Source organism: Peromyscus eremicus, chromosome 8b (assembly GCF_949786415.1).
Source record: "Peromyscus eremicus chromosome 8b, PerEre_H2_v1, whole genome shotgun sequence".
Taxonomy (NCBI): Eukaryota; Metazoa; Chordata; class Mammalia; order Rodentia; family Cricetidae; genus Peromyscus; species Peromyscus eremicus.
The window spans coordinates 15,268,410-15,284,515 of NC_081424.1; the positions used below are offsets into that span (position 1 = coordinate 15,268,410).

Sequence of the window (16,106 nt, forward strand, 5' to 3'; positions counted from 1 at the left end):
AGCAGACTGAGTAAACCATGAGAAGCAAGTCAATAAGTAGTCCCTCTCCTTGACCTCTGCATCAGCTCCTGCCTCCAGGTTCCTGCTCTGAGTTCCTGTCCTGGCTTCCTTCAGTGCTGGACTACAGTGTGGGAGTGTAAGCTAAATAAACTCTTTCCTCCCCAACTTGCTTTTGGTCATGATGTTTCGTCACAGAAATAGTAACGCTAACTAAGGCAGAGGCAAAGACAGGAGGATCTCCCAGAAGACCACAGGCCAGCTAGCCTGGAGTCACCTCAACAGCAGCAGAAACAAGAAGGACCTTGCCTCAAAAATGTGGAAACAAGAACAGACTCCTGAAGGTTGTGCTCTGATTGTCACGCATGCGCTGTTGTGGGCATGCAAGTGCAATTACACACACACACACACACACACACACACACACACACACGAAAAGCATTTATTTATTTATTTGTTTGTTTATTTATTTTACTTTTAAATAGGCTGGGTGTGGTGGTGCATACCTTTGATCCCAACATAGGGAAACAAAGGCAGACGGATCTCTATGAGTTCAAGGCCAGCCTGGTCAGCTCCCAGCCATCCTGGGATACATAGTAAAACCCTGTCTCAATAAATAAATAATAAAAGGTCAATTCACTTAATTGTAGAATAGAGTGTATAAGATATAATTGTAGAATAGAATGTATAAGATATACACTCTGCATTTTGATAACAGTTTTTTAAACACCAGAAAAAATAATATAGAAGTACATGTTGGGGTTATTACAAAGCACTGGAAAACTCTGGCCTAAGCAGCAATTATTTTTATTAAAAATGTCAACAGTTTTGTTTAAATATAACTGACACACAGTAAACTGTATAAACAGGCACGTACAGTTTGATAAGCACACCAATGGGCTGTGAACCATCACCAAAATCAATGTATGGCTTTAGCCATAATGTTAGGCTTCTGTAGATCACAAGCCAGAGCAGACATAGAAGACACAGCTTATCTGAGATGCATGATGCTTGTGTCCACAGCTGGAGTTGTTAGACTAGCTGAGGCCCCTGGGATGGCTAGACTGAGCCCACACGTCTGGGCTTCCCATTCTTCTCCACCAGGTGTTTGCTGGCCTGAGAAGACCCACGATTGCTCCTTGACTTGCACCTGGGTGGGATGACTAGGAAAATGGAGACCTGGTGAGCATTTTCTGGATTGAGAGGGGTTCTCAAACAGACTTTGCACAGGGCAGCAACCTTCCTTCTGAGCTGGAGTCTGGAGAGAGTGTTCCAGAGGCAAGTAGAAGCTGTGAACCTGTTGATTGGAAAACATCAAAGAGATCTTAGACCTTGTTAGTGGTTGGAATGTGAGATGTCTTCCAATAGGCTCATGTGTTTGAACACCTGGTCTCCAACCAGGTGTATGTATTTAGGGGGTGTTTTGGAAGGGTCTGGGGCCTGGGGCAGAAGTGGGTCAGTGGGGTCCTGCATTTAAAAGGTCTACTACCCTGGCTGCTACCTGAGTTCGGCCACCGTGTAAAATTTCCACCTCTCTGGAGCCACATGGCCATGCATTCCCCATCTGAAACTGAGCTGAAATCACTCTCCCCCAGGAGAAGTTGTTCCTCTCAGGGATTTTGTCAGAGCGACAGAAAAAGTAATGAACACCCTCAGCTTGCAAGCACAATACGTTCAGATATTCTGTGTCCTTGAATGTCGCAAGGCCTAGAACAAACTATCTCTGCACATCACAAGAGCATCAGTAGAAGGAGGTAGAGGCAATATCAGACCTCCCACTGACGCCTCTGTCTTTATTGCTCTTTATGGACCAATGCTCTTCAAACAACTTGAAGTTGCTACACTCAACTACACAAACACGTGCATTTCGATTCAAATACTTGTGATCAAAACCATAGGTAAAACTTGCTTATTATGTAACCTTGCATCATGAATGCTACACTTTAACCCTATGCATTACTGAGACCTCCTAAATCATATACAATCAATTCAGTAAAGCCATTGGAGGTGGGGAGAGATTCTCGGGCCTTATCCCATTGGGAATCTACTATTCTTTACCTTGTAACACTTCCAACTTTGCTGTTGTTATTCCATATTGTTCAGCAGTGGGTGTGGGTGTGTCTCATGCATGCATGTGTGGAGTTCGGAGGATAACTCTGGGGAGTCAGTTCTCTCCTTCTACCCTGTGTGTCCTGGATGTTGAACTCAGATCATCGAGCTTGGTGACCGGTGTTCTTGCTCACTAAGTTATCTTGCTTGCCCAAGAATCTCATCTTTTTAAATTTGAGAAGTGTTGTAATAGTGTAAATTTTAACTTCACTAGAGATCATTTCAAATAGATGGTTTCATATTTTCTAAATTAATGTAACCAGCTGTTAGGTAGCATATTCAAGAAACACCCCCATACCATGGGAGGGGGGGGGGATGCCTTTCCTTCAGTGTTCAGGCACTATGTGAAATGTGTGCATGTAGCATAACATGCATTTTTTTTTTAAGTTAGTAAAATAAACCAAGTAAGCCTTTTTACTAAAGTCTTCGGAAAAACACAAGAGAAAGATAGTATACAAACCCTGCTTATACAGGAAAGACAGGTATGGGGCTTATTTGAAAGGAATTAAACAAAATTATTAATGAATAAAAAAGAAAATAAAAGGATATGGCTGTGCCAGAGGGCTTGAGGTTTTTATTATAGATATGTAAGGGAGAGCACAGGCAGAGGCATCTGGAAGAGTTCAAAGTGAGCATGACTAGCAGACTGAACCTGTCCATGTGAGGAGAGAGGAGAGAACCAGGAGGCCAAAAATTCTGTGTAGCTGAGATGGCTGGGTTCTACAGAGAAAAGCAGCTGGGGGAAGGGGTGCCCAGCTCAGGAGAAGCCGCTGGCCAGTGTCCACTTTGATATGTTAAAGAGGCACCTCAGCCATTTGTTTGAGACCTAAAAATGAATTACTGTTTAGAGTGTCCATTTCTTTTTTCTCCAGTAGAAGTGACTATGACTCGGAGAGAGCCAGCCAGCCCTGACGCTTTCATTTTAAGCGTCTCACTTTCTGGTGATCCCTAAACATCCCCACTGGAATGCAGAGCATCAGTCACGGACCATGAAAGCAGAAGGTAGCTTCTTGAGTGCACACACGCTTGCATGCATTGGTTTCTCTTTCAATTAACAAAGTTTATCGCTTGGAATAGTGAACTTCGAAGAGGCCAGTGGAGGTAAAGTTCTGCTCTGCAGGTAAATCTGAAAGTGATTTACAGAAGCAGGAAGTGGGAGCTGAGAAATAGGAGGGTCAGGTGGGAGTTAAGGCAGGAACATTCCTTGGGAGAAGAGGAAGAATATAAAACAAGCAAATTTTCTTCCTTTCCTACAGTTTACATATGTTTGTTTCTGGATGTTTAAATCATATTTCATGTTGATCTTTTTAAAGGCAATCATATCAGGGTTGTTGTTTTAATCAGTTTCTTTACAAAGTTACACTATCTCTGGGGATCCTGTAACCAGGGTGAAAAACAATTAAAATAAATTACCGTGAGAGAGGTTCCTAGGGTTAAAGTCCCTACCCACCCACCAACATTCAAGACCTCTAACAGAGGTCTGCATGTGCAAGGTAGAAAATTAGGGTCTGCCACTAGGGGAATTAAGTTAATTAATTAGCACCAGGGGAAAGAGAAGTCACGGGCTAGACAGTAAGTACAGACAGCGAAGAAAACAACCTAACACTGTCCCTACATTGCTGAGCCCGAAGTTCTAGAATTTCAAATACGCTTGTTCAAAATGTAATGGTCTTGAACCTCGTCAACAAATTCCTTCCAGGTAATGTCGGGAAAGGGGGCTTAGTGTGTGGAAGGCGGTACAGAAGTACAGGCTCTTCTGGGCTGTTACAGGACCATATGGGTACTGGTGGGGGCTCTCCTGTGAAAGCTCTGCTAGGTTTAGGATCCAACCCTGAAAAAGACAAGCTTCCTGCACAAAAGAGCGTATGGACACCAGGGGAGTCTTGTAATAGGTTATAATATAAGTGAAAAACTACCTAACAAAAACTGGACTGATATCCTGAGACAATTTAAACGCTAAAAATGATTTTTAAAAATTAAAGGGTGTATGGGGGCAAGTGGCTAGTGGAAGAATCCAAGAGGAACTTCCAGCTATCAGAGGTTCCACTGACATCCTACCTCCCCTGGAAACAGGCTCTCAGTGTGTAGATCAAGCTGGCCTTGAATCTGCCAAGATCTGCCCGCCATTGTCCCTGCTTTCTGAGTGCTGAGATTAAAGAAGTGTATCGCTGCTGTGATAAAACACCATTTCCAAAAGCAACTGGGGAGGCAGGGTTTATGTCATTTTAATAACTCCTGATGGCAGTCAGTCAGCGAGGAAGCCAAGGCAGACACTGAGGAGAATCGATGGAGGAATGCTGCCTACTGCCTTGATCCCTGTTGCTTTCTTATATGACCCAGGACCACCTGACCAATGGTGGCATGACCCACAGTGGACTGGGTCCTCCTACATCAGTCATTAATCAAGAAAATACCCCCACAGACTTGCCTACAGGACAATTCAAGGGGAGGCAATTTCTCCATTGAGATTCTCTATTCCAAGATCTGTCTAGGTTCATATCAAGTTGACAAAAAACCAACCAGTATAACCACCATGTCCAGCTCTTGAGCTATTTAAAATGTGTCGGCTTTATTTTAAAAATAGGACTACAAAGTAACATCATAAAATTCTCTGTTTTAGATTAACAAAAATCCATACGGTTGATAACCCAGTATAATGAAGATGTGGGGTTCATATTAGTAGAGCTATATATTAGTGAAACCACATACAATAACCATTTCGTAGTGTATTCCAGAACCCAAAATACATATGTCTTATATCCAGAAGGTCTACCCTGGGGGACTCATTCCTCAGCTACACTCACACATGCTAAGTGACGTATGTACATCAGTATGAATAGCTTCTTATACAGACAAGGAGCAATAACCATCTATAGCAGTTGTGTGAAACAGACTAGGGGCCATCCACATGCTGGGATATCACAGGTTTCGGTACCTTCCCCAAACGCAGTGACTTACAACAATGACAGATACTTGCTTTCTCCTGTATTTCATGGGTGACAAGGCTTAGTTAGTGAGTTTGGCTCTATGAGACTAAGGTTGGCTGGGTTTGTAGTCATCTGGACACTCATGGAGGTCAGAATGGCCGAGATGGTGCACTCACGCGGTTGGCTGCTGGGGCTGGCTGTAGGATGGGAGATCAGCGGAGGTTGCTGGGAGTGTGAGCCCCTCATGCTGCCTCCTCTCACAGCCTGGACTTCTAGCATACTGGCTACTTCCCTAGGGCAGGTGCCTCAGGAGAAAAGGCAACAGGTCTCTGTTGAGCAAGGTAAGTCACGGAGCCAGAGCAGCTACAAAGGGTGCCTCTTAATTAAAGAATCATAATCTTTGCTGGGATGTGCATGCCTTTAACCCCAGCAGGCAGAGGCAGAAGCAGGCAGATCTCTGTGAGCTCCAGGCCAGCCTAGTCTACATAGGGAGTTAAGGGAAAGCAAGGGCTACGCAGTCAGACCCTCTATCATCTTTTTTCTGTCGTGCTTGTCAGCTCCCAAATAATGACGTGGAGACTTCTTATTAATTATGAAAGCGCAGCCTATAGCTTAGGCTTGTTCCTAACTAGCTCTTATAACTCAAATTAACCCATTTATATTAATCTACATTCTATCACATGACATTACCTCTCTTTCATCTTGCACCTCCTGTTTCCTCTCCGTCTGGCTGGTAACTCTGCCTTTCTTCTTCCCAGAGTCATCTCTGTCCCCAGAAGTCCCACTTAACCTCTTCCTACCTAGCTATTGGCCATTCAGCTCTTTATCAAACCAATCTTCACACAGTATACAAATATCCCACAAGATCTTGTTTCGAAAAAGAGCAAACAAACAAACAGAATGTCTTTAATCTATCAAACTGTGTGCCTGTAGAATAGAAAGAGGTAATATATTGTGTAATAATTTAGAAAACTTGCTGATAGCTTTTGTTTTCATGGTGGGTGTATAGAGAATATATATAATGTGATAGTATCTACTTATATATATATATATAGGGATGGGGGAGAAAGAATATATCTAATATACATTGCTTACACATGCAAAAAACATCTTTAGAGAATATACAAGAGACTGAGTAGCTAGGCCCAGGTGTGGAATAATGCTCACTGATTTCTCTTCACACCTGTAGAAAATCTGAACAATATGATTGCATCATTTATTTTAAAAAAATCAAAGTCGATGAGTCTGCAAGTTACATATCTCAAACCAAAAGAAAAGAGAGAGACTTGATCACAGGAAATTTGAGATCTATTCTCCCAAACCTGTCTTTATTTTTGTTTTTGTTTGTTTGTTTTTGTTTTTCAAGACAGGGTGTGTGTGTGTGTGTGTGTGTGTGTGTGTGTGTGTGTGTGTGTAGCTATGGCTGTCCTGGAATTCCCTCTGTAGATCAGGCTGGCCTCAAATTCACAGAGCTCTACCTGCCTCTGCCTCTTGAGTACTGGGATAAAGGCGTGTGCTAGCACTGCCGGCCTGAACTATCTTCTTGACAGTGCGGATATTCATGATGTGATTGACAGTGTTGACATTCATGATGTGATTGACAGTACTGATATTCATGATGATGTGATTGACAGTGCCGATATTCATGATGATATGATTGACAGTGCTGATATTCACGATGTGATTTGAGCTCAGTCAGTAAAAGGCTTCCTACTCACATTGGAGAAATGACCTGGGGTGGCCACTGTGAATAGGTGGGTTTAAAACTAGGCCCTTTTTTTATTACAATTAAAACATTCCCCCTTTCCATTTTCTTCCCCCAAGCCCATCCATGTTCTTGTTCTCTTTCAAATACATGACCTCCTTTACTTTAATTGTTGTTACATATATGTGTGCACGTTGTGTATGTATATATGCATGCTCAGTTCATACAATGTTACTTGTATGTATGTTTTTAAGGCTGACCATTTGACATTGGATAACCAATTGGTGTGCTCTTCTCCGGGGGATGCCTATCCTATCTCTTCTGCTCTCAGTATTCCTTAGTTGCCTGTAGCTCTTTGTCTAGAGCTGAGGCCTCCTGAGCTTTCCCATGTCCTTGACAATGTGTCTATTGGTTCTGTCTTTGTTCAGGAAGAACTAGGTCTTAAATAGTAAAAAGATGACCCAAAACACTGCTAATTTGCAACATCAAAAATGGAGAGGACTCAAGCCTGAATAGCTTCTATTTTTTTTTATTTTTTAATGTGCAACCAGAGACAATACTGTCCCTTGAACATGGGTATTTGAGAATGTATGTCTTAAACAGAATGGGAAAAAAGGAGGTGTTGACACCATTTTCATAGAAAATGAGTAAGAAAGAACAAAGAAAATGGATAAGCAAAACTTATGAGTTCACAACACTGCCAGCTGTTGTTCAAATCTACTTAAAATACTGTGGCATGAGTCCACTGATCGTCTTTTATAGATGCAAATCAAAGCACCTGAGTGATAATACCCCAGGTTTTGGTAACTTGTTAGTGTATTTAAATGAAAAGACAAACAATCTTGGTACCATGGTAGAAAACTGGGAATGACCCAGCATGGCGGCACATATGAGTTGTCGTAGTAGTTGAGAGTCTGAGGCAAGAGGATCAAAAATTCAAGGTCATCCTGTGCTACCAAATAAGTTCAAAGCCAGCACAGGCAACTTCATGAGACCCAGTCAAAAGAAAGAAATATATGAAGGACAGACCAACCCAAGAATCACCATTTATATAAACACTGTAGCAACAACTGTAATGATGACAGATACAGATGAAGTAATTAAATACCTTCAGACTGGGGTTGTGTCTCTGTTGGTAGAGTGCTTACCCAGCATGCACCATGTTTGCTCTCAGTACCTCATAAATCAGGTGTGGTGGCATGTATCAGTTATTTTAGCACTCTAGAGGCAGAGGCAGTAGGACCAGAGGTTCAAGGTCATCCTTGGCAACACAGGGAATTTGACACCAGCCTGGGCCATGTGAGATCATATCTAAAAAAAAAAAAAAAAAATTAACAAAACAAAACAAAACAAAAACACCAAAGGAAACCATTTTCTCCCTGTAGCTGTCCTGGAACTCACAGGGAACCACCTGTCTTTGCCTCCTGAGTACTGGGATTAAAGGCGAGCGCCGCCACCGCCACCAGGCTATGAAATCGCTTTCAATCATGTTTGAAACATACTTTAATTAGACTGTGAACTCCTTAAGAACTCACGTCACCTTTTAACTTAGTTCTCAGCATGACCTCTGCGTGTTTGTCTCCCTTAAATGCTCCTGATATTAAGGAACGATCAGGTCCGTAGGAAGGGATGGCATTTCTTTAAGCTATTGGTTCGTGCTTTCCTTTACGTCTTGTGCTGCATTCCTACTGATTTTCGTCTCCAGGAGAGTGGGTGTATTCTTTCTTGTTCCCCTCTTAGTTTAAAGAACCAACTATTTCCCTCTTCAGAGTCCAGATTCCGTAGGAAAACAGAATCCACAACAAAGGCACACCAGCAACTTCCACTCACGTGTCAGCTTTAAAACAACTTGGGAAAGGTCAGCCTGCTTGACTTCCTCCTATTGTTGTGGTTACCCAGTTCCTGATTATGTTACAGTCTGGGGATGACTTTTTTTTTTAAAGGGGTCTCTTTATCTGTTTTGGTTTTCTAAGCAACATAAATTAACCAGGAGCTTTCTTTTTCACACTGAATGCTATTTGCCTTGGGAAAAGATTAGCTTTTATAAAAAAGGAAGAAAGGAAAAAAAAATGAAAGAAATATTGTCTTTAGGGGACTTGTCAAAAACAGTGATAGTTCTGGGGTGGAACCTGTTGCAGAGGGTCACAAGGAGCCACGGACAGCTGATGAGTGACACAGAGAGGTCCCCCAGAGGAACTCTGTCTCCGCTCCATTTCCATGGACATGCTATGGTCCATTTAGCATTAGATTTAAATTTCTTGATTTTACAGCGTTTGTCTACAAGCTGTTTTTTTTTTGTTGTTTTTGTTTTTTGTTTTTTTTTGTTTTTTTTTTTTTGTTTTTTTTTGAGACAGGGTTTCTCTGTGTAGCTTTGCGCCTTTCCTGGAACTCACTTGGTGGCCCAGGCTGGCCTCGAACTCACAGAGATCCGCCTGGCTCTGCCTCCCAAGTGCTGGGATTAAAGGCGTGTGCCACCACCGCCCGGCTCCAAGCTGGTTTTTACTTGACTTTGATTTCTATTACTTTGAAGTTACTGTTTTTCTCCCTATTATCTAAAAGTATTCATTTCTACCATGCAGTAGCTGAGTGAATATGACAGGCCAAATGTTCCTAATGAAGTCTTTAGTCTGACTTGTTATCTATCAATTGAAGTTTACTTTTCTACTTTTCTTCTTTTTTTCTTTTTTTTTTTTTTTTTCTGTTTTTGTTTTTGTTTTGATTTTTCAAGACAGGGTTTCCCTGGGTAGTCCTGGGCTGTCCTAGACCTTGTCTGGCTTCAAACTCATAAAGGTTTTGTTTCAGCTGCCAATTCTAGTCTAAAAATGCCTATAATTTTCTTTATGAAATTAAATATCATTCATTTTTACATGCTATATGAGCAAATCTTGTTAGGGAAGTGAAATCCAATGTATACAACATAAAAGAGGAATTGAATATCAAAGGTACTCCCCCAAATACACGGAACTCAAAACAGAGAAGGCATGATGGGGAAGAGATTACGCTGGCTGAGGCATTGTCTACATTTCGGCTCCACCTCACTCTCCTCCACCACCCTTGCTGGAATTGCAATCACCAGCTACCGTGCCCGGCCACAGCATCATTTCCTTCTGGTTCTAGACTTTCAATGAGGCTGCTTAGCAGAGGAATGTTCTGGAGGTGATAAAAATATATCTGATGACAGGCATTTAGGAATGGGTTTCCCGACAGGCAAGCTTGGGGAGCAGTGACTATGCACAAAGCCCTGTGACTCTGGGTAATTTCCCTAGCCTTTCTTAGGCTCCTTGAGCAGCAACAGAACTCCAGCTACCTGGTAGTGCTGTGAAGGGGTTATCCATGAAGAGTCCAGCATTGACGTCGTTATCATCTGGCAAACAGAACACTCAGAAGCTCCAGGGTGCCGTCTACAGATTTTAAATTTAGGGAAGATTCTAGATGAACCACAAAAATGGTGGAAGTTGTAAAACAGGGCCCTTTTCCAGACACGTAAAAGAAGAGCAAGAGCCTCAGACACTATGGAAAGATTGTGGAAGAAGAGAATGAAAATTAAGTTTGTCCAAATTTGGAAACAGGGTTAATTTCTAGCAGTGGGGGGCAGGGGATCTCAGCATCCCTGGACTTCCTGACACAATGTATCATTAGATACTTTGAGCTGGAAAAAGAAAGAAAAAGCTGCTTGGTGTTTTTGCTGGAGGTGACATTAGCAAACACTGACACTTTTCCTGTGCCTTTTTGACTGGATGTGAAGTTTGATGTGACATAAACATTCTACTGCCTGAGTGGAAAGAGTGCCTGGGTTCTAGCATTGTCAGGACCCCCATGACATCATTTCACCAATGCTCCCTTTATTGGTTTCCAAGGCTGTTGGTTTGCAAAAAGATGTTCAGTCCATAGCAAAAGGCCCCAATTGTAGCTGGAGAGCTTCTCTCCAAGCCCCCGAAGTCCCACAACCCACGTATAAAATAATCACTCAGACGCTTATATTACTTATAAACTGTATGACCGTGGCAGGCTTCTTGTTTTCTACTTCTTCTATCTTAAATTAACCCATTTCTATTAATGTATAAGTTGCCACGTGGCTCGTGGCTTACCGGTACCTTACATCTCGCTTGTCATGGCGGCGGCTGGCAAGTTTCTGCCTCAGCCTTCCACTTCCCCCAATTCTCTTCTCTTTGTCCCGCCTACACTTCCTGCCTGGCTACTGACCAATCAGTGTTTTATTTATTACCCAATCAGAGCAACATACGTAACATACAGAACATCCCACAGCACTTCCCCTTTTCTTTTTTTCTAAAAGGAAGGTTTTAACTTTTGCATAGTAAAATTACAGATAACAAAACAATTATCAAGCAAGAATTATAGTTATAATATCTAGTCTATTTATAATAACTAGTTTATTTGGCAAAATTAAAGAAGATATCCTATCTATTTTATATTTGCGAGTCTAAGGTTTTATATCTAATTTATCTTTTATCATAACTAAGAAAAATTGTAACTATCTAGCTTCAACTTCATCAAAGACCTCAGAAGGATATAATAGTACATTGGGTGCCAGATATTGGTGAAATTATTAAGGCCACTCCACGTAGTTAAAAGGGAGGTTAATTTTGTGGGGTAACTCACAAGTGAAGGGATCATTTACAGGGTCTGGAAAAGGTATGGCTCAGTCCGGCGGTATTCTCTGGAGCACTCTGCTCGGTCTACCTCCAGCGTCCAGGGTCCAGGAACCAAGAGAGCCTGTGCATCCAGATCTCGGGTCTTCAGGGTCCTCTCTTGGCCCTGCCTTGTAGGTGTGACAGTTACCGAAGCCTCAATGGGGGTTGGAACTTCCAGATCAAAGCTGGAATGGCTACCCACTACACCCAATGCTGAATTTTAACCTTGCTCCTGTCCATTTGATTGATAATGGAAAGCAATGGTATCTAATGGTACGTTAGGTGAGTTAGCAATTACTGCACATACTATATGCCAGGTAAGTTTATAAGACCTTGAGTTTTATGAAAACTATAAAGTTTTTTTTTTTTTTAATTGTTTGACTTGCTTTGCTCTGATAGTTGAAACAGGGTCTTGTGCAGCCTAGCCTGATCGGGAACTTGCTACATAGCCAAAGCTGGCTTTGAACTCCTGATCATCCGGCCTCTATCTTGTAAGTGCTGGGGTTACAAGTCTGTGAAACCACACTCAGCCAGATTTATAAAGTTTTAAAATGAAATAACATTTCTTCATATTTACTACTTAATTTTATGGCATAAAGTAGCATACAGATTTAAGCTCAAGACTATTTTTAAAATAGATTTGATTTGGAACACATTAAAAATAACATATGTTTTAAAGAACACATTTTAAAAAGTGAATGTGAAGAAAATATAGAGAAAGCCCAGAATAGCTCATAGCTACAATGACTAAATTTTAACTCAAAAGGATTTAGAAGATCACTTAATCACCTAATTTCTCAACCTGTGACAGTCAGGCTGCCTTACTATCCAACCACACCATGAATGGAGATTGTGTGAGTGACTCTTTATGGTCTGTGTGCATGGGACCCTGATGAGAACATAGAAATGAAGAGATGTGTCTCAGGCTTCTTATTGGCTTCCAGAACTCTTCTCCAAATCCATAATTTTGAAATAAAAATTGACCTGCTAAGTCTAGGCCACTGATTGGTTAAAATCATTAAAGAAAACAAAAATGGGTTTAAATCTTTAAAAACATATGCTTCTCAGGCTCTCTAGTCTGAATGTATTCTTGAAATCCAAACATATTTCAAATGGTGTTTTGAATTGGGATCTTTGAGCCATAAATTAATTCATTCATGAATTAGTAGATGAATAGAGACTCAGGGGAGTTTGCTATGAAAAGCTCTTGAGGCTGGGGAGATGCGCAGTCAGTAAAGTGTCTGCCAGGCAAGCATGAGGTGCTGTAATCCTGAACACCCACGTAAAAACCTGAGCACCTTGTCGCTGACCCTAGAGAGAAGTGGAAGGTGGGGGTGTGGCCAGGTAGCTCTCTGAAGCTCATTGGTCGGCTAATCCAGCCTAATCAGCAATCTCAGTGAGAGACCTTCATTCAGTCAACAATGTAGAGAGCCATAAGGGACGCAAGAGAGACTTCCATGTGTACATGGACATACATTGGACATGCACACGCACACACACACACACACACACACACACACACACACACACGGGGGGGGGGGAGAGAGAGAGAGAGAGACAGACAGACAGACAGACAGACAGGAGAGAGAGAGAGGGAGGGAGGGAGGGGTGGGGGGAGAACACTCTGTGGGCATGTTTATTGCTTTCCATGGATGCGATATCTGGATGAAGGAAGAAAGTGTTGAGAAGATGCTGAATGAAGGCCAACTCTATGCTTCTGGATATTCCAGCCTCTAGAACTGCAAACCAAATAAACTTCTTTCCTTTATAAATTATTTGGGCTCAAGTGTCTAGTTAAACCAATAACAACAAAGTAGAGCCCAGGAGTCTATTTTTTTTTTTCAAAAAGAATTTTATAATGGACGCAAAAGGAATATATAGAACAGAGAAAAAAGTGCATAGTGATTTAGACAAAGTAATAAAACAGGCCTCATGGTGGGAGATGGGCAGCACCACGCTGAAGAAGTACAGCCTTGGTACCCTCTGGCATTATAAAGCTCCAGCTGTTTTGGAAGTTGACAGCTGTTGTATCCAGCGATACACATAACTCTTTACCGTCTCATTGTTTTAACTATGTGAGATTATTGTTTAGGTGCCTCAGGACAATAGGGATTCTTGGGAGAACTGATAAACTGTAGAAAAGAGAGGCCACTAAAAAAAGGACAGCTGAGACATGGGGGAAACTGGAACAACACAGACCAGTGTCAAGCAGAGGCCTGGCTGAGATGTTCCTTGGGCGTTTGGGGAAATGCATTTCACTAAGCTGTTAGGCCCCATATTCTCTGGACTTGAAAACAGGTAGAATGTCTATGTGCAGAGACTCTAGACTTTGTTTGCTTCTGCATTGGTGAGTCTTAGTGATGTCATGGTCATTGTGACTCCGCTGCTCACAACTGTCCTTGAGGGGCGACAGACATCATTTACTTATTTGGTGTTCCTCAAAGCATATAGCAGGATGCCAGGGTCAAACAGGGTTTTATGGGACATGGCTTGGGTTTTTAAGGTAAGTAAAGAGAAGAGGGGACCAGCAGTTTCCTAGGCTGCTCTTCGTCCTTCCCAATGTGTCATGTGTATGCCTTCCTATTTGTCACAGGTTGTCAACTCTGTGTGAACCTATACTTTCATTCACAGTCCACAAAAAAACCGTATTTGGAATTGCAACCTGTCCCAGTGCGAAAGAGAAACACAAAACAAAACAAACAAAAGCAAGCTGTCTGGCATTGAAAGCGCTGGCAGCCAGAGCAGTAATCTGTTGGTAATTTTGCAAGGTTTCCATGCTGATTACACTTGGGCAGTATCCATGTCCCAGAGGAGGAGTCCATACACCCCCCCAGCCACCCCAGGAACAAGACAACATCTGCACAAAAACAGACAAGGATTACCTTGACAATTAAAAGAGCTGGCCACTGCTAATGCTATTGTCAGTGATCTTCTACAAGAATGTCAATTAAAGGAAAAGCCAATGCTACTCTCAGCGACCATATGGCGTCCTGAAGAAAGGGCCCCACTTTCCTAGTAAGGAGCCCAGGTTTCTGCTGTAGCTTTGCCAACTGCTAGCTGTGAAAGACAATGATCAGCAGACACACACCCAGGGCATTCCACTCAGATGGAAAGGCCCTGCTGCTAAAGTAGCCCAAAGAAACTTTGAATAATACAGCACTTAGTTAGACTAAGAAGGAGTGCATCAGACTCCCTGAGAGGGACAGACAACTCCCAGAGAGGCATGAAGGGGAGGACTGTGCCTGAAGAGAACCTGCTGAGAATGAGTGCCAGAGGAACAACTCTCAATTTTTATAGTGTCCACAATATTCTAAGTATTCTCTAATTAAAATTGTAATAATAACTATTATTATTATTATTATCATTATTATTATTGAAGCATACAATGAATTGAACACTACCCTTCCAAACTCCATTCATTGACCTCATTCAGGGCAATGCCAAGAAGCCAAGCACTTATTATTACATGTATTTGTGTGTGTGTGTGTGTGTGTGTGTGTGTGTGTGTGTGTGTGCACAAATGTGCCACGGTACACATGTGAAAGTCAAGGAACAACTGCTGGGTGTTAGTTCTCTCTTTTTACCCTCTAGGTTTGGGACATCCAACTCAGGTCATCAGACTTGACAACCCATATCTATTCTCTGACCCATCTCACAGGCTCCAGAGGTGTGGGTTATTTTGTTTTCCTGGCTGGGAATTGAACTTGGGACCTCACACATGGTAAGCAAGTGCTTGAAAAGAAAGTGTAATTGTGTTCTGTTGAGGAATGAGATTCAAGAACGTGGTCCCTTGGAGATGCTCCTGGTTCATGGCGTTGCTTCTTTGTACTTTGGGTTTGACAAGAGATTCCAAGAGACTCAAGCTGCTCAGAATAGTAAGGGTCCAAATATAGTTATATTTTATTTGTACTGAAATATGATTTTATTTGTATGTTAATAAATAAAGTTGCTTGGGGGTCAGAGCTAATAGTAAGCCATAGTGGAGCTGGGCGTTGGTGGTGCACACCTTTAATCCCAGCACTTGGTAGGCAGAGCTAGGTAGATCTCTGTGTGGTCAAGGATATAGCCAGCATTGGAGACACATGCCTTTAATCTCAATACCAACCATAGAAGACCTGGAGGTCTGTACAGACAGGCAGTGATGAGGCGGTCATGTGGTTGGGTTTACAACCAATGAGAAGGCAGAACAGAAAGTCTATATAAAGACAAACACACAGGAGTAGGTCTCTCTTGGCTGAAGAGGATCGCTGAAGCAGGAAGGGTAAGGCTCTTAGCTCTGACCGCTTGGGCTTTTATCATTACATTGGCTCTGTGTTTCTTATTTAATAAGATGGTTACTTCTACAGTCCATCACTCATGAGGACTATCAGTCAGATGGTCTGAGATAGTGACACCTGATCTAAAAATGCATTCTAGCCTGGTCCAGTAGCATGTATCTGTCATCTCCGCACTCAGGAGGCTGAAGCAGGAGGATTGCTGTGACTCTGAGGCCAGCTTGGGGTACACAGCAAGACCTTGTCCCCAAATAAATGGAAGAAAATGAAAAAGGAAGGGAGGAAAGGGGCTGTAACTGTGTGGCTCAGATGTTAAGCAAACTGGCTGCTCTTGAGGAAAGCCTGGCTTTGGTTCCCAGCGCCAGATTGACGCTTTACCATTTTCTGTAACTGCAGATGCTCTTTCTGACCCCCGTGGGCACCAACCAATGCATGGTGCACA

The 16,106-nt window shown here is 42.3% G+C and overlaps 2 long non-coding RNA genes across 2 annotated transcripts; one reads left to right on the forward strand and one right to left on the reverse strand.

Moving 5' to 3' along the window:
- Nucleotides 1–787: 787 nt before the first annotated feature.
- On the reverse strand, nucleotides 788–13,722 carry LOC131918767 (uncharacterized). Its single transcript, XR_009381080.1, has 2 exons — nucleotides 13,590–13,722; nucleotides 788–1,294 (listed from the first exon to the last, which is right to left on the reverse strand). It is a non-coding gene; the product is annotated as an uncharacterized LOC131918767 (long non-coding RNA).
- A 63-nt stretch (nucleotides 13,723–13,785) lies between these two features.
- LOC131918768 (uncharacterized) lies at nucleotides 13,786–14,358 on the forward strand. Its single transcript, XR_009381081.1, has 2 exons — nucleotides 13,786–13,893; nucleotides 13,984–14,358. It is a non-coding gene; the product is annotated as an uncharacterized LOC131918768 (long non-coding RNA).
- The last annotated feature ends 1,748 nt before the right edge of the window (nucleotides 14,359–16,106 follow it).